This window comes from Pygocentrus nattereri, chromosome 22, assembly GCF_015220715.1.
Source record: "Pygocentrus nattereri isolate fPygNat1 chromosome 22, fPygNat1.pri, whole genome shotgun sequence".
NCBI lineage: Eukaryota > Metazoa > Chordata > Actinopteri > Characiformes > Serrasalmidae > Pygocentrus > Pygocentrus nattereri.
Window position 1 is genome coordinate 21,340,008 of NC_051232.1, and position 19,744 is coordinate 21,359,751.

The 19,744-nt window shown below is 37.9% G+C and overlaps 1 long non-coding RNA gene across 1 annotated transcript in view; it reads left to right on the plus strand.

Moving 5' to 3' along the window:
• Positions 1-2,475: 2,475 nt before the first annotated feature.
• LOC108427437 overlaps positions 2,476-19,744 on the plus strand; it is a 66,591-nt gene continuing 49,322 nt past the window's right edge. Inside the window, exon 1 of the long non-coding RNA XR_005129330.1 lies at positions 2,476-2,494. This is a non-coding gene — a long non-coding RNA (uncharacterized LOC108427437). The remainder of the gene's footprint in view (positions 2,495-19,744) is intronic.

Sequence of the window (19,744 nt, forward strand, 5' to 3'; positions counted from 1 at the left end):
TATCCAAAATAGTTATGCAGTACTTTGAAGCTTGTATGTCACTCCTACTTGGTTAACAACTAGAACGTAAGGGGCTGTAAAAGAAAACGTAACCCATATGTCCTTTTAAATGAGTTTGCTTGGGTATTGATCTCATAAATGACAGGAATAGTCCTAACCTGCTAAATCTGATATGTTTGATTACCACAGTTCTTTCAGTGCACTTCCCCGATATCAGTAAAAGAGCAAAAAACCCATGGGGGTAAGTGGGCGTTTGACCCACCACTTTCCAAAGTAGCGGGACGACGACTCACCACTTCAGGACGCTTACTTGGAAACAAAAATTTCTGCTCTCCTTGAACTGCGTGGTTTGCTAACCTAAAGACAAGAAACAACAACAATAACAACAAAACACGTTGGCAGAAGCAGTCAGAATATCTACTTCGGCTGGTAGGCTGGACATTTCTCACACTGCAAAGCCTTCGTTAAATCTTGCTCAGTGAGAGGAGCTGCAGCTCACTAATCTAAAAATAATATTTTTACTGCGTTATGCAAACTAATGCACTGAGCCACAGTTGGTGTTCCCACACTGTGTGAAAGTACTGTGTCTTATGTCCTATTGAATATGTCTTCCTAAACTTTATCACACCTACCTTCTTTCAGTGTGGACCTATCAAACTTTTACTTTAGTCTGCTTTGACGTGTGAACACTCCACTTGCATTCAGACCCACAACAAAGAGCTAGACTGTGATCCGGCAACATACAGCGAGTCTCGGTCCGCTTCTAAGTGACCCCTGAAAGGTGGCAAAGCTGTGTAGCTTGCAGTGATCTGAGAGAATTCAACGCCCGAGTGTGCTTCTCTCAGTGCACATCAATGCTGTACTGTCAGCATAATTACAGACTGTCATATTGTTTTTGCAGCACGAGCTGTTAATAATGGCAGAGCAATAAAATAATAGCAAAGATGATTCTGATTTTGGCACATGGATCGCGGAATGTATTTTTGGCCCAGCATCAGTGAACTGATTGGTTAAATTCAAGTTGGTAAACCAATTATAAACAGGCAGCTATCAAGTTAAATTTATTATTGGTGCTCTGTTTGTGGCACACATAGACAACACGCATCTTTATTTTTCATTTGTCTGTGCTCATGGTGGCAAATAACAACAAATAACGTCTGGGCAATAAACGAACCGCCAAGGATATCATTTGTTGCACTTTAGCTCTCAGTGTACAAACAACTGAACCAAATGAAAAGGATGCAATGTCACAGAACCTCTGGAACTGGGTGTTAAAACTGCCTGATGTTCTTCAGAGATGTTAGCTTTGCTGTCTGAACTAGAACCCAGTGGAGCAGAGAGTCAAAAGAAACACCGACACTCTTAATGATGAGGTGTACAGAAACATGTTCTTAGCATGACATGACAGGCAGTTTCAGTCAGTCAGTGGCCTAGTTGCATGTTGTCTCTCAGCCCGCCATGTTATTTATTTATTTGTTTATTTTTAAATAGTCATGTTCGCCCCATCACTTTGTTTTGGCACCTGCTCTAAAATCTCTCTTGATAGAAACTAGCAGGCGGTTGCTTAAGAGGAGAACGATAAATTGCCGTTTGACTCTAGAGAACAGATGTAGTTACCTTTCTGCATGTATAAGCTCCAGCCATAGAACAACAGATGCGTATATCACATTCTGAGTCAGAGAATGTAAATAACACACAAGCCACGATGTGCACGCTAATGAGCTGTTTTATAGCAACATTTTTCAATTCCTCACCCATTTAATTGTTTTTACCAGTTAGAAGGTGCTTATGTGTGCTAATGAGTGCATAATGCTATCTATTGCAGTTCATGTTAATGCTGTAATACTTGGTCTTATCAGTGCTAACATGGAGCAAGAAAAGCCTGGCTTTGTTTTTATTTTCAGTGATTCTTGTGTTTTTCAGTCTCGAGTCTAGAGTCTAATTTATTGCCATGTCATTTGTACCTATTTATTTGTCAGTGCTCATACCAAAAAGAACTACATACAGTTGCTAAATTCAATCCAGATTACATGCAGGCATTGCAAAGCCAAGTGACAAAAAGTACCGTGTGAAATTTAGTGAAGCTCTGTGTAGATAATATCCATTACGGGAAGTGTAGAAGGCAGATTTAGCTTCTACTGTTTTATTTAAAAAGTGCTCTATAATGCTCAAACGGTCCACACAGTCATTCTGACAGATTGTAATACACTACAGGAAGTGTAGGGGGCGATATGACTTCTATTGTGTCATTTAAAAAGCTCTATAATGTTCATATGATCCACACAGTCACTCTTACAGATTGCAATACACTACAGGAAGTGTAGGGGGCGATATGACTTCTATTGTGTCATTTAAAAGTGCTCTATAATGTTCATATGATCTAGTCATTCTGTCAGATTGCAATACACTACAGGAAGTGTAGGGGGCGATATGGCTTCTGTTATTTGATTGCCCTAAGAAGAAAATGGCTTGTCTGGACTGCTGTCTTGAACTTGTAAGTGGACCAATCTTTGAATTTACTTTTGTGTGTGAAGGAAAATAATCATTTAGACAAAAAAGTTTTTAACCTGCTCTAAAGATGATGTTAGATTCTCAGGCTGTGATTAATCCTGGGTTTAGGTTCTCAGATTGTGATTGATTCACATTTAGATACTCAGGCTGTGATAAATCCAGGTTTAGTTTCTCAGACTGTGATTAATCCAGATTTAGATACTCAGACTGAATAATCCAGTTTTACATACTCAGACTGTGATTAATCCAGATTTAGATACTTAGACTGAATAATCCAGTTTTACATACTCAGACTGTGATTAATCCAGATTTAGATACTCAGACTGAATAATCCAGGTTTACATACTCAGACTGTGATTAATCCAGATTTAGATACTCAGACTGAATAATCCAGGTTTACATACTCAGACTGTGATTAATCCAGATTTAGATGCTCAGGCTGTGATTAATCCACGCTCCTATACTCCTATACACGTTAATCTGGGTTTGGATAGTCACACTGTGATTAATCCAGATTTAGATACTGAGACTGTGATTAATCCAGGTTTAGATACTTAGACTGTGATTAATCCAGATTTACATACTCAGACTGTGATTAATCCAGATTTAGATGCTCAGGCTGTGATTAATCCAGATTTAGATGCTCAGGCTGTGATTAATACTGAATAGATAAACATGGATTAAGGCTGTGATTAATCTGGGTTTGGATACTCACACTGTGATTAATCCAGATTTAGGTACTGAGACTGGGATTAATCCAGGTTTAGATACTCAGACTATGATTGATCCAGGTTTAGATACTCAGACTGTGATTGATCCAGGTTTACATTCTCAGGCTTTGATTAATCCAGGTTTAAACATTCATGCCGAGATTAATCCAAGTTTATATACTCAAACTGCAATTAATCTAGGTTTAGATACTCAGATTGTGATTAGTCCAGTCACAGTTGGTTGTAAATGCTCTACCTGATGTCTGAGACACTGTTTTTTCTTTTTTTTTTTTAGGTTTTAGCCTAAAACGTACATTTTTGAAATCCATGCATTTAGGGCATTATGAGGCAAAACAGTCGCTAAAGAAAACATATTTTTTCAGATTGAGCACTATTTTACCATCTTCATTACATATAACAACTCAGAAGACACATGTGGATTCACTGGTGGTGTTAGAGAGCAAATAAAATGGCCATGCTTGTGACCCCTGGTTCCTATCACCCCCACTGCAAAGAAATGTGAGTCTCTACAATGAACCATTTCACACCAAACCACGCTGAATGACTTTGTTTACATCTCAACCACTTAATCATGCAGACATTAAAAAAAATCTGTGCACCTCCTGCAGTTTAAATGCAGAGGAATCATTCTGTTTTGTGTTGTTTACCTTCCTCAAGTAAGAAACACTGTTTGCCCTTTTCAGTTTTGTTTAGCACCACTGCTGTCCTTCTGACCACAGTTAAGCTGTTCTTTGTAAAGATTCACACTGCCCCCTAATGATGGAGAGAGGAGCAGCAAAAAGTGGACAGCATTTGGGCCGTGTCATGGCCTGTGTGTCCGGTTCCTGTGCAGTTACTCTGACCACAGTGGCCTGTTCGAAGGTCACTGCTTTGAATTATCACAGATACAGTCACTTAGTAAAAGAGCAAAGCTCGAGTAAATATTGTGAGAAGAATGCCATTTGGCTTGGTTGCTGTGAGTAACCGGTGACATAAATGATGCAAGAATTTCCTCAGCATTGTTTGACAGATATGACAGCGTGGTCATGTTTAAAAAAAAGAAGCCTAGGGAAGAGTCAGTAAGTTCCTAAATGTAGCAGCTACTGGCTGCCTGTCATAAACGAGTGGACAGGCAGTGGGGCCTACAGGGGACCTTCTGCTAGAACAAATGAAATTCAGTGCAGGCCTTGCATTGCGAACGGATTCAACAAGATGAAAACTCGGTCAAGGGCCTCTGCGCTCAAACACAGGCTTGTTAGCAACTGCAGTGTCTAAGAACTGCCAAATGTTTGACACCCGTTCTAAAAAGAGAGACAGGAATGAACTGCTGTATGTGGATCAACATGCATGAGATGGGCTCAACGTTACGCCACCAGTCAGTGGAGCTATTTAATTTATGGTCCAGGAAAATTAGCGTTACATCACAGCATCAAAGATCTTACTTTGGGGTGGATAACACAGGTAGCACTGTACTGGTACACCAGAAATTTGCACTAATTTCTAACTTCCTAGAAATTCTGTATTTATAACACACTATTGTGAAGTGTTATATAACATACAATTTATAATACCTGGCATAAGCTGGTGTGATGTCTCTGAAATGATTCTAATGACATGCATAACACTTTGTAAAGCATAATGTAATGTGACTTCATGAAGTCACGTTTCATAACGCATTATAAAGTCTGTTCATAAGAACATTGTAGACTCTGATGTAGTAATGCACTATAACAATGTGTATAGTTTTATGCCAGACTGTTACAGGCTTTAAGTGAAGTTATTACATCCAACTGGTAATAAGGATCCAACTGGTAATACAGATCCAACTGGTAATAAGGATCCAACTGGTAATACAGATCCAACTGGTAATACAGCGTGAATATGTTGCTCTATCTTCCAAATTCAGCACTTGTTTAAGGCTTGAATTAGCAGCCATAGTTAGTTAGTCCTGAACAAGGCAGCTGTCATTTACTGTTAGCACAGAGTGCTACGTTATCCGTTAGCTGCCTTGTTTAAGGCTTAAATTAGCGGTCGGTTCAAAGCATAGTTAGCATTAGCCATATTCCCAAACAAGACAGCTGTCATTCCCACATGGAAAAAATATATGGACATGTGTTTTCATATATTACAAATACATTGCAGTCCATGCCGAAATGCATTTAAACACTAAAATCTATTTTAGAATACATTCACACACACACACGCACATATTTTCTGAGCCGGTTATCCTCCTGGGTTGCTGAGCCTATCCCAGCGCTCACTGGGCAGAAGAGTCCATTTAGCATGTCCAGTTTGCCTGACTGCATGTCTTTGGACTGTGGGAGGAAACTGGAGTACTTGGAGGAAAACCACACGGACACGGGAAGATCATGCAAACGCTACACGGAAAGGACACCCAGCCCATATTAACCAAATATATTTTAAAATGCATGGGAAATGATTACACAAAGAATTGTGCCATATGAAAATAAGTGTATGTGATTTTATAGAATTTATAGAAATGCATTTCAAATTGCAGAAAAAAAGCCAAAATGCGTGTCTAATGCTCTTCACAGTTTGGAAGACCTTTAAAAATGTATTAATATTCCAGTATCTTAATATTAAATACCAACAAATGAACCTTTAACCTGGCAAAAGCAAGTGTTGTAGGTGTTGATACACTGTGAATATGCAGTTCAGTGATTTGAAACCTTGTTTGTTTAAAATACATGTTATGTGTCTTTCATGTCTGCGTCCATACGCGGTTAATGCAGCGTACAAAGCAAAACAGACGGCAGTGCCGTTCATTCAGTTTATGTATGTTTAGTTATGCCTGTAACATTTCTTAAAACTACACTCTGTTAAAAAAAATATAATGCGCTGGAAAGATGAATTTGATAAATACATTTGGATTATATGTTTTTCCATATGGGTTTACTTTGTTAAGTACTGGCTAAAATAAAGCAGCTCTCTGAGCTAACAGTCTAGTTTAAATGCTGTAGTCTAGCACCGGTAAAAACACATTTGAAGCAGAACCAAGGACCAAGTATTAAAACCAGCCCTTGTTGTCTCACTCTATGCATGATCTTCTCCTATTCTCCCATAATTGTTGGTGGCAGAAGTGATTAAACTTACCTGGGTGTTGACCTACACCTACAAAAAATGGAGCCACCTTGGTAGCCAGGATATTTTATGTTGACTTTATCAACATAAGTAGCGTTTTATCATCTTGGCTGTGAATATGTCTCGGTATGTGCTGATGTCCTAATATAGACAAAAAAATAGGCATAATAAACGCAGACTTACTTTGCTCTGCTCTAAGCTCAGCTATAGCTCCTTCACATCTCTGGCAGGAGAAGTAGAATAGTTCCTCGTAAAATCTCTTAACCTGCGACTTTTTACAAAGCTTTTTTTTTTTGCGAAGGTCAGCTGCTCATCATCCAGCTTCTTGTTCTAACTGGCCCGTTCCACTTTAAATGCAAACGCAAGTGCTGCACAATTTAAGGTGGAACGAGAAGATCCTGGTGAACAGCTGACCTTAGCCTCGTGACCTTTTAGTGTTTGACTGTTTCTCCTTGCAGATTAAATGTACCGGGGAAGCAGCTGGAGGGATTCAAAATGCAAATAAGTCGATTCGTCCTTAAATGATCTATGTCCATCTTAAACTATTCTCTTTGCTGTTTGGTTACCTACTACCTAGGCCAGGTTCTTGTCAGCATTGCTGAGTAACCAGCAGTCTACATGCCAACCCTCAGGGCTAAAGGGTGAATTAGCAGTTATTAGCAGTGTTAAGACCATTTATTGTTAAAACGGTGTTTGAACGATCAGCAGGGCTTTATTATACAGCCAAGGAGGATTATTTTATTTTTAGCTACAAATCTAGTTCTGCTATAGAGCCGCAATAGAGCAGTATAAGAGCCGCATGTTGCCGTCCCCTGACCTAAAGCTTGTACCAGAGCCTTGAAACAGTGTGTTATAGTGCATTGCAACATTCACACTTATGCTGTTCTTATGAGCAGATGATATACTGCATTCAAAGTTCTATACCCTTGTTTTATAGTGTTATGCATACTATAACTACTTATAAGCAATTATAAAAGCTATTCTCAGTCCAGCAGTGACACTGAGGTGTTTAAAACTATCCACTCAGACCAGCATAGCACTGAGCAAAGGGGGTAAACTGGGGATAAACTCCATAAAATTAAACATAACAGACAAAACACTGGCAATAATGGTAAAATCTTGTTATGTTCAAGTCTGTAATGTCACATGCATCTAAATATGTCATGGATTTTACTAACATCTTTCATCAGTTTTCCATCTTTCAAAGCAGGTTGAGCTGCTATAAGTCCCACTGAGTGATCCTCTGTCGCTACAGCTGAAGCTAACAGATTTAGCCAAAGACTTTCACACAAGAGTACAACATAAGCTGACATAAGCCTCTGCTCCAAAAACAGCATATGTTGTGTTTTGAATGCTGGTATGCAGGAAGTTGTTAAGCTGATCAGCAAAACCAGCATATATTGTGTTTTGGATGCCGGTATGCTGGTCACCCAGCTCAGACCAGCTTAGACCAGCATGGAATGCTGAAAATATATCAGTTTTGTTTGATCTTTGTAAATGTAAACATTGATATGAATGCTGAACTGTGCAGTACTTTGCCTCATATCAGCCAGTAGGTTAAACTAACTAGAATGCAGAGTAACCCATATGGGAAAAATACATATTTCAAATTTATCAAAAATATATATTGGCCCAAAAACATGTTTGTTAAATATATTTATAATTTATTTTATTAAATGATGAATATTTTATTAATTTAATTATTCTTACTGTATTTTTCAACGGTACGTAGTTTTAACAAAGTTAATAGACATAACTAAATACACATGCACTCTCAGAAAAAAAAAGTACTAAACTGTCACTGGGGCAGTTCCCCTCTTGTCACAGGGGTGGGACCCTCACGGGTACGTCTGAGTACCTTTTAGTGAGAGAACACACTTTTACCATAATCCACTGAAGTGATATTTTGCACACACCCCGTCTCGTCTCCAGGCTTTTTATTTCATTGTTCTGATTTAAAACATTAGATTATGAAAAGGTACAAAGACCTTTCACCTGGAAAACGTATTTAAGGTACACAGTTGGGCCCTAAACCCACTGTCGTACCTTTGAGGGAACATTTACCTTGTTGGTACCTTGATTCATGAGAAATGTGCATGAACGTAACCTTTACTTCTGATTGAATGGTACTGACTGTATACTAACCATGCATGTATGTGGTAAAAAGGTGCTCACACAATATGTATTTCAAATAAACAAGATATCAAGTCATAACTGCATTTTCACAGAGTGAAACAGTAAAGTTCATAGTATATGTTTTAAAAGAAATGTATTTAAGTTCAATTAGGTCAATCATGTTTTGTACAGTGTTTGGATGCATTTTGGCAAATATATAAAATGACATGTCCATATATATATTTTTCATATAGAAATTGGTTAAATTTGATGCTGTAGAGTGACATAAAACATCACAAAAGACCATTAAATCGCTAATTGTAGTTATTATAATGGTTCCAGCTGTCTCCTTTAAGCAGGTGTAAAATGAACTAGAACTACAACCGTAAGCTCAGTAGGTTCGTGTTTGGGTCAGTTCGCATTGTTGGATGTGCAGTGGAAAAACATCATTATACTCTGCAGTGAATTTGTTTATCTGCCTTAGTCCCAGTTGGTACACAAAGACATTCTATGCGCTATTTTACAGAATCTGCCAAAGAGCATGATCAGTAATGTATATCACATCATCCAGACATGCTAATAAGCACTGAGGACTAAAAGAGGAAAGATCTTGAGAATGAGGAGTTACATAGAAAGTAAGCTGTATGAGTGACCATTAGCTGTTAGTTCCCTGCTATCTGGTAAAGTCAGTGTTAAAGTAGCTCAATTATTATAATGTTTTCTCGATCATGTTACATTATCCTGCATAGAAGTCATGTTGAGATGCTTCGGCATGATTTTTAGATGCTCATCGTAAAGGGGCATTCCACGTATTGTTCAAAATTCCTGTGTAATTAATTGGTTGAAATGGAAACAGTCATTCAGAGTGGTTTGGTGTGAAATGCTTAATTCTAAAGTCAATGCAGCTAAAACCATTTATGTAAAAATACCAAATGTTTAAAACATCACGAACATCAGTGGCCAGCATAGGGTTTGCCTTTAGCAGCTGTAGCCAGTCAGCAGCCTGTCCATATTGTCTGCCCTCTCACACACACACACACACACACACACACACACACACACACACTTTACACCCCGCGGGTTCAGCCCAACACCACATGTGTAATATAAATGTGTAGGGGCTGTACAGTGTGAAGGCACTGAAAATGGGTTACTTTATATGTTCTTCACAGAAAATAAGCAAAGGCCAAGGAATCTGAGGATGAAATATTGCTAAATCGCATGATTGTTTCTTTTGGTAAACAGTGAAAATGGATCCCACGCACTCGAACACCACACAAGGGTTAGAAATCAGTGTTTACAATCATCCACACTCCATGTAAATCTCATGTAGGTTCACTGGTGCTTTTGGATGGTAGATAAAATGTCTATATTTGTGTTGCAGACATTGGGAGCCCTGGTTCCTATCACCACCACTGTAAAGACATCTGAGCCTCTACAATGAGCCATTACACACCAAACCACTCTGCATGTTGCACATCTGCATGTGTTTGAAGACAGGTATAGATGTACATTAAATGTGCAGCGGAGCGACAATAATAACTAAATTTCTAAAGGTTAATGAGAGAGGGAAAAAGGGTGAGAGAGAGAGAGAGAAACATACAGAGGAAGAAAGAGAGTCATTTCTCAGCCGTCACAGTGCTTTATTTAGTTTTTAATTCAGATCGCAGAACAATATCGCATCTGTATGTATGTGTGGCGTGATTGCTTCATGCTTGTTTGTGCCGTGGGCTCACTAGCCGAGTAAAGCCTGGAAAATTGGCCGGTTAAAATAGATTCATATTTTGGAAAGGAGGCGGCAGGCTTGGCCTTCTCATTACTGCAAATGTAAAATCCATACGGATTCTGCAGACTGTAATGTGTCTATCTGCAGCCTGGCAGAAAATCATTTTCATTTACCCACAAGCCTCGCCACGCGAGACGTCCCAATATTTGTGACACCGTCAGCTTGTACACATGGGAATGAGGCCGAGGACGTGTTAGAACAACGGACGTGGATATTGGAATGCTGGATTGGATTGAAGCGATGTGTTAACATTCATAACGCGGGTTTGTCAATATTGATAAAAAGGAGCCATATCACAACATCGCTGAGTCAGAGAATGAGAATACACTGGGGGAAAACACCTGAGCCAAGACAGCACAGGCTAATGCTGTCTTAAGGCAGTATTTTCAAATTCCTCATCTATCGGCTTGTTTACACCAGTTAGAAAGTGCAAATCCATGCTAATATGCATGATAATGTTATCTATTGTAGTTTAGTAATGTCTAAAGTAATGGCTTTGCATTTCCTCAGTGTTTCTTCACTGTTTTTTGCTATGCTATTTATAAAAGACTGCAAAGAGTATCATTTACTGCCATGTCATTTACATAATTTACCCGCAAAACACCTGAAAGTTTCAATTTTGTGCCGTTTTGTTAATGTAATCAGTAGGTAGTAGCTGTGTTTTCCACTAATTTACACTCATGGCCTTTAAGTACAAGCTCAGGAGACATTTTACAGATTAGATATAAAATTATCCACTTGCACAAGGAAGGAAAAAACATTCCAAAACGTGATTAAAAGCTTCATAGAAACCAAACCAAGAGCACCAACACTGTCCCCATCAGATAAACAGCCCTTAAAGCTTTCATCTTTGACAAAGAGGAGAAAATCAAGCTCCACTTTCAATTCAGATCTAAAAACATCCACAGGTGTTTCTGTCCAGAGGACCCTCAACACTATGAGTCTGAAAGGATGTGTAGCTGTTAAAAAGCTCATACTGAGAAAAGAAACAGCAAAGGACTGACCAGCCCAGAGTCCAGGCTGAACCATCACTGAATGTTAGTTGGATGGTGATGCGCAGGAAGTGAAACCAACTTCTAAGGCTGAACTTTGGATGTGTTGAAAATTTCTTTGAACTCACTAAAGTGAGTTTCCTGACAAGAATGGAAGCTGTAGTAAAGGTAAAGGACACAGTAAACACTGAAAGGTGAACATTTTCTTCCTTTTTCTTGATGCTGAAAAACGAATAACTTGCACTTAATGGCCGTTTTGACTGGAAGTTAAATGAAGTGGGTCTAACAGCAAAAGAACAGTAAATCACTCTGTGTAATTTTCCCAAAGAACAAAGTGTACAGATGAGTAATAATCCATAACCTTCAGCCTACTTTGCTGCATTATGTTTTTTTTTTTTTCTTTTTTGGCATCTGCAGATAGTATTAAGATGCAGAAGGATTTTATACCCTAGGTAATTATACCATTATGTCATAAAATCACCTTGGCTCCCCCACAAAAGGCCAAATGACTAAACATGAAGAAAAGAAGGAAAAAAAAAACACCATCTGTTCGTTTTCCAGTTGTCATTTTGGTTACAGCAAGGGAAAAAAAACACTGGCAGTGTAAATGACACTTCAATTAAAATGGTGTTAATAATGTATTTACTCGTTAATGAATGCAGATGCTTAAAAGTACATAATGGCGTAATCAGTTACGTCCTGAGGGGGGAAAGCCATTGCTCTTAAAAAATAAGAAATAAATAAAAAATACAGTGAGGGATGTATATATCGTGTGTATACTGGCGCTGGCGGAACCAAACTAGCCAAAAAAGAAATATTGCAGAAGAAGGGAAAATCATTACTGACGTTCAATGCAAGTCAAAGTAACTCCATCTTATTCTATGTCCTTTTGAACCATTTCTGTTGGTCCATTTATTATGAAAGTTTGTTTAAATGTTTTAAATGGTTAAAAAATCTATAATAAAAAGGACATAAGTGGCCTGTGCATACAGAATTGTATGCAATAGCTTGGGCACCCCTGGTCAAATGACATGTTTTGGTTGATTTTATATACCACTGTTGTTGGAAGAAAACATATCTCCAAAATGATAACTTTACAGGAAAAACCTACTTTACTTTTAATGTAAGCAGAAATGTTTCCAAGCCTTTTTGGGCCATTTCTATTTGTCCAATCATAATTAAATTTACACACAATGTATAGAACAGCAGGTATTTTGAAATTATGTCAAAAACTGAAAAAATGGAAATATGAAGTTTTGTTCAGACACCAGCGATATGTATACACACACACACATATATATGATATTTTTTAAAATACTGAGTCAGTCAAAATAAAGTGAATTATTAGAACTCTTTGTTCGGCATGGCTGTGGCCAACTACAGCCTGCTAAGAAAGCATGAAACTGAATAAATCTCTATTTAATAACTGGGTAGCTTGGGATTTATTATTAAAAATCTATTAAAAATTGTCATTTTAGGTGGCCTCCTCCTCATACTGGCAACCTCTAGGGACCAAAAGAATGTGTGGTGAATGTAGACTGGATTAGGATGGGAACTGAGACTGAAGTTAAACCAAATCAATGTGTCTCATGATGGTGGAGCTCAAAGTAGGAGGCGATGTTGTGCTCATCAACAGGGACTTCTTGTTAGCATGTGGCTAGGCTAGCATGGCTAAAAAATCCCCCAAACTGCAGTTAAGCATGTAGATGTGAGTCATGTGTATAGAACACATTGCCCAAACTGTTCTGCTAGCTAACAGAGGCGTTTCACCAGCTCCCTTGTTCTGCTGGTGTCATTGATTGTACTCCGGACGTTAAAAGAAAATGCACTACAGGAATTTGGGGGAACCCTTATTAGCAGTGTATTCTGCCACAATCCATCACAAAGAAGTTCTGAGATCATGTTGGGGTCTAAGTAATGCAGGTGATTCTGCTGCGAAATATCAGTCGGATCCATATGAAATCTTCAGTGCTCTGAGTGCGTTTGAAGAATTCTCATGGAATGCAGGGATACAGAGTCCAGAGACCGAGCTCTCCGAGTTAGATTAGAGTTAGCTAACAGGAAACGTCTCAAGCTGCTGTGAAAACTCTGCCCAATAGTTTTCTGTTATAACACAGACAAAGCTAACAAGCTAAAACTGCACTGAAGTACTGCCCTCAGGCTGTTTAACACACCTCAGCTAGCAGAACCTGAGATATTGATTGTTAGTGACAGATGCTGGAAACATGATTTAAAGAAAAACCTGCAATGCTACCGGTGGCTAATGATGAATTGAATTTAATGGGATTCACGTAGCATGATTTCATTTGCGACGTGGTCACTAGCACTGGCCTTCTTTCAATTAGGCCTGTTAGTAATGTTAGCATTGCCAGTAAATGATTATTTTTAGTATTTTTAATGAGCTTTTCAAACTGGATCTCACTAATGGTTTGTCTTTCTCTCTCTTTAACCTTTCCCACTTTCCTTCCTGCTAGCTGTTCTGTCTTGTCTTTCTGCAAGTATGCCTGTAGCACTATCGGAGCTGGATTTGTTTTCCCAGAGGAAGTTGTATAATGTACTGTGCAATAGTTTATTGCCTGATTGGGGATGAAGTATCTGTGTAGTTACCTCTAATTTTATACCTGAAAGGTTATAACTTATTTTTCAGTGTCACACCACAGGACAAACTCAATAACAATAACAACATACAGCATCTATTAACAGGCTTTGTTATTGCAGTACTCATTGTGAGCTGAGAGAGTTCAAGGTTCAGACAATTACAGAAGGTCATCTACTCCACAATTATGGCTACATATACTACACACACTCCACATTCACACCGGATTAAAGTCACCCCACAACTATCACTGTCAGACTGCAGGAACTAGACAAACTACAGATTCATACTGGATTAAATTCACTGCACAATTATCACTGTCAGACTGCAGGAACTAGACAAACTACAGATTCATACTGGATTAAATTCACTGCACAATTATCACTGTCAGACTGCAGGAACTAGACAAACTACAGATTCATACTGGATTAAATTCACTGCACAATTATCACTGTCAGACTGCAGGAACTAGACAAACTACAGATTCATACTGGATTAAATTCACTGCACAATTATCACTGTCAGACTGCAGGAACTAGACAAACTACAGATTCATACTGGATTAAATTCACTGCACAATTATCACTGTCAGACTGCAGGAACTAGACAAACTACAGATTCATACTGGATTAAATTCACTGCACAATTATCACTGTCAGACTGCAGGAACTAGACAAACTACAGATTCATACTGGATTAAATTCACTGCACAATTATCACTGTCAGACTGCAGGAACTAGACAAACTACAGATTCATACTGGATTAAATTCACTGCACAATTATCACTGTCAGACTGCAGGAACTAGACAAACTACAGATTCATACTGGATTAAAGTCACCCCACAACTATCACTTCAGACTGCAGGAACTAGACAAACTACAGATTCATACTGGATTAAATTCACTACACAATTATCACTGTCAGACTGCAGGAACTAGACAAACTACAGATTCATACTGGATTAAATTCACTGCACAATTATCACTGTCAGACTGCAGGAACTAGACAAACTACAGATTCATACTGGATTAAAGTCACTACACAATTGTCACTGTCAGACTGCAGGAACTAGACAAACTACAGATTCATACTGGATTAAAGTCACTACACAATTGTCACTGTCAGACTGCAGGAATTAGACAAACTACATATTCATACTGGATTAAATTCACCCCACAACTATCACTTCAGACTGCAGGAACTAGACAAACTACAGATTCATACTGGATTAAATTCACTGCACAATTATCACTGTCAGACTGCAGGAACTAGACAAACTACAGATTCATACTGGATTAAATTCACTGCACAATTATCACTGTCAGACTGCAGGAACTAGACAAACTACAGATTCATACTGGATTAAAGTCACTACACAATTGTCACTGTCAGACTGCAGGAACTAGACAAACTACAGATTCATACTGGATTAAATTCACTACACAATTATCACTGTCAGACTGCAGGAATTAGACAAACTACATATTCATACTGGATTAAATTCACCCCACAACTATCACTTCAGACTGCAGGAACTAGACAAACTACAGATTCATACTGGATTAAATTCACTGCATAATTATCACTGTCAGACTGCAGGAACTAGACAAACTACAGATTCATACTGGATTAAATTCACTACACAATTATCACTGTCAGACTGCAGGAATTAGACAAACTACATATTCATACTGGATTAAATTCACCCCACAACTATCACTTCAGACTGCAGGAACTAGACAAACTACAGATTCATACTGGATTAAATTCACTGCACAATTATCACTGTCAGACTGCAGGAACTAGACAAACTACAGATTCATACTGGATTAAATTCACTACACAATTATCACTGTCAGACTGCAGGAATTAGACAAACTACATATTCATACTGGATTAAATTCACCCCACAACTATCACTTCAGACTGCAGGAACTAGACAAACTACAGATTCATACTGGATTAAATTCACTGCACAATTATCACTGTCAGACTGCAGGAACTAGACAAACTACAGATTCATACTGGATTAAATTCACTGCACAATTATCACTGTCAGACTGCAGGAACTAGACAAACTACAGATTCATACTGGATTAAAGTCACTACACAATTGTCACTGTCAGACTGCAGGAACTAGACAAACTACAGATTCATACTGGATTAAATTCACTACACAATTATCACTGTCAGACTGCAGGAATTAGACAAACTACATATTCATACTGGATTAAATTCACCCCACAACTATCACTTCAGACTGCAGGAACTAGACAAACTACAGATTCATACTGGATTAAATTCACTGCACAATTATCACTGCCAGACTGCAGGAACTAGACAAACTACAGATTCATACTGGATTAAATTCACTACACAATTATCACTGTCAGACTGCAGGAACTAGACAAACTACATATTCATACTGGATTAAATTCACTGCACAATTATCACTGTCAGACTGCAGGAACTAGACAAACTACATATTCATACTGGATTAAATTCACTGCACAATTATCACTGTCAGACTGCAGGAACTAGACAAACTACAGATTCATACTGGATTAAATTCACTGCACAATTATCACTGTCAGACTGCAGGAACTAGACAAACTACAGATTCATACTGGATAAAAACTAATCACTAATCACGTAAATTACAGAAACAACCCAATTAAAACCAATATGGCTCATCTAGGGCTTTAATGTCTTCTCATGTTTCTCTCTCTGCTAAACAGACAGATTGGTCTCTGAACTCCTTGCATAAATGTAATAAGACGTGAGAATTCCCATTAGTCCTAAACGGTCATCATTTCACCCTGTAATGGCTGGACATACATCATCATCTTCCTCTACATTCATCACTGTGTCCTGACCGCTCCGAGTCTGTCGACACATCTTGATAAAATCAACACCACAAGCACAGATGTGTTCATGGTGTTCATGGGAGCAAGAGCATTATATTAGCTGGTCTTCGGGAAGCGCACACAGCAGGTGCGTTAGAATTCCGTCCTGAGGCTGCGTGACTTTGAGGATGCAGACTTATCAGAACAATGGAAGAGCAGTTTATCAGCCAGTACCTTTACTGACAGAGGCAAATGTAGGATATATGAAATAATGATAAACACAAAATGTATCTCAGAAAACATTAAACTTACACTACAACACACTAACGCAGTTTGTAAACTGGTTGAGATGTAAACAAAATCGGCACAGAAATAGCCTCGAGTTATGTTAACCGATTCGTAGAAATAATTTCAATTCAAATAGCCTCATATTATATGAATCCTATAAAAATTCCAAACAAATAACCCCAAGTTATGTTAATCCTGTGCTATAATACCAACTGCAGAAATAATGCAAGGCTATATTAATAATTCTGTAAATATAACTGCTGTGTATGTAGATGCCATGGATCAGACTTTAGTGTGATATTAAGAGCAAAGAAGGTGGTAATGCAGTAACACCAAGTGACATGTTTGCTCATTCATGACCAAGAATTACTAGCGAGTTCTACCGCTTGTAGTCATTCATAACACAACATAATTCTGCAAGAAATAACGGCTGAACCACCCTGGCGGTAATTTTCTCCAGTAAACCATCTAAATACAGCTAAACAAGACAAAAAAGTGCTGATTTCAATTTAAACATACCTAAAGGGTCTACTCTGTTTGTCTGGTGGTGAGAGATTCACACTGCAGTTTATGCCTTTACACAGTAAGCGTAGTGCAGATATATTGCGCTTCTTCCACCCCTCAACACTACTATGATAGAATAGAGAAATCCAGACATCTGCTAGCTGTTGTTTGAATACTGTGATCTGCTCTGACATGGATCTGGTAGGAGTGATGGCAGTGACCTACAGAGTCTGCTAATGTTTGCTGTCCGTATTGTAACTGACGTTGTTGACAAACTAAACGTTTTAGCATAGCCGAAAATAATCTGTTTTCGTTCTTAAAATATATTAGACATTTATCGCGATATGCATCGATATTGAATGATAAGAATATTATCATAACATTTTTGCTCATAGCACCCAGCTCTAACCACTAAGTGATTAATTCATGTTCATTAAATATTTTTTAGTGAAATTGCAATTCTTACCAATGAAAAATAAAATCTTTCATGCTGAAATTTCATTTTAAAATGGTTAACAGTGTTGAAGCCGTTGACACTGAATATGAACTAGTTCAGCTCATACTAATGAAAATGAACTAGTTCAAATTTCAGTTCATAGTAATGAAAATGAACTAGTTCAAAGTTCAGTTCATACTAATGAAAATGAACTGGTTTGAATTTCAGTTCATAGTAATGAAAATGAACTAGTTCAAAGTTCAGTTCATAGTAATGAAAATGAACTAGTTTAAATTTCAGTTCATAGTAATAAAAATGAACTAGTTCAAATTTCAGTTCATAGTAATGAAAATGAACTAGTTCAAAGTTCAGCTTATGCTAATGAAAATGAACTAGTTCAAAGTTCAGCTTATGCTAATGAAAATGAACTAGTTCAAAGTTCAGCTCATAATGATGAAAATGAACTAGTTCAAAGTTCAGCTCACGCTAATGAAAATATTAACTTATACAGCAGGTCAAAACCACAAAATGGATTCATTCTGATTACTGGAAAATAAAACAGGTTCTGCATTGGAAAAAACCTTCAGAATAACCTGTACTGCCGTTACTGTGACAACACCAGAAAAAAACTGTAATGCAAACAAAAGTGCTGGCTCAAAGTGCAATATTCAGCCAACATCTTTTAATGACCTCTTTTCTGACCTGTAAAAGAAATACAACTAAAAATAACAACATGTTAGTCACTGTCTTTCAGTCTGATGTTTTTCATTAAACTTGATGTTTGTCCAGTGAAATAGTGCAACTCTAAAAACTCAAAACACAGTAAGTAACTGAACTAAACCCAAATATCTTCCTTTCATTTGAAAAGAAAATTATTTAATGTAAACATCTAAGTAAACCATTCTGCGTTTGACTGTCTACTTGGTTTGTGTGTCCAGAGATCACGTACAGCTCTGAAAGCTCAGAAACACAAAACATTTAGCTTTAGCAAACATACATAGCTTTCACGTTTTTCAGTAATGCTCTCATTGACTGCACTGTTCAACATTCTTTTGTGTTTCAAATGCTCAAATAAACCAACTTCTGCAGTTCCGTCTCTACTGCTAGCACCAGGCATGCTTGGCTGTGGCTACTGAAGCCCCGTGCAGCATCTGAAAAACGGCTCGCGTTCACATTCGTTATTTGTAAACCGATTCGTTCAGTTCAGCGTTATGAACCTATTTAATGAACAGTATTTGTCAGAACATTTTCCCTAAAAAAAACTTTTCATTTTCTTTGTTTCTTTTTTTGTCTCTTTCATTGTGTCATTTCTAGCCAACCAGAGCTTCACTTGGCATGGGTCTTTAATGTGTACAGGATTTTGATTGGCTTTCGTGCGAAACAGTGGTGAAAATATTGCATTCAACAGTGTCTTAATAAATAATTTGGTTTTACTTTTTGTAAATTGTGCACTGTGGTCCCCTGTAGATTATATCCAAATTATAGATTATATACAGTTAGTATTTGAACCAGGGTTAGGGCTAGGATCAGGGTGAGGGTTGGGTTGAGGTTAAGCTTAGGGTTAGGATTTAAGGTTAAACAACATTATGATCACTTTAGTAGATATTTAGCTGAATGTAACTATATATAAAGCATCTAAAGTGCACAATCCAAATAAAGTAGGCCTTTTTTACCATGCAGCACATTTTGCAAGGCATAGCTTTGTTACCGTCGAGTTTGTGAGTCTGGCCCTGTATATGTGAATGTGATGGTTTTTGTGACACCAAAAGACAAAAGATGCTCTGGTTTTGCAGCTTAGTTGACATGTACAGACTGTATGTGCTGGGGAGTGAACGGCACCTAAAGTGTTTACATAC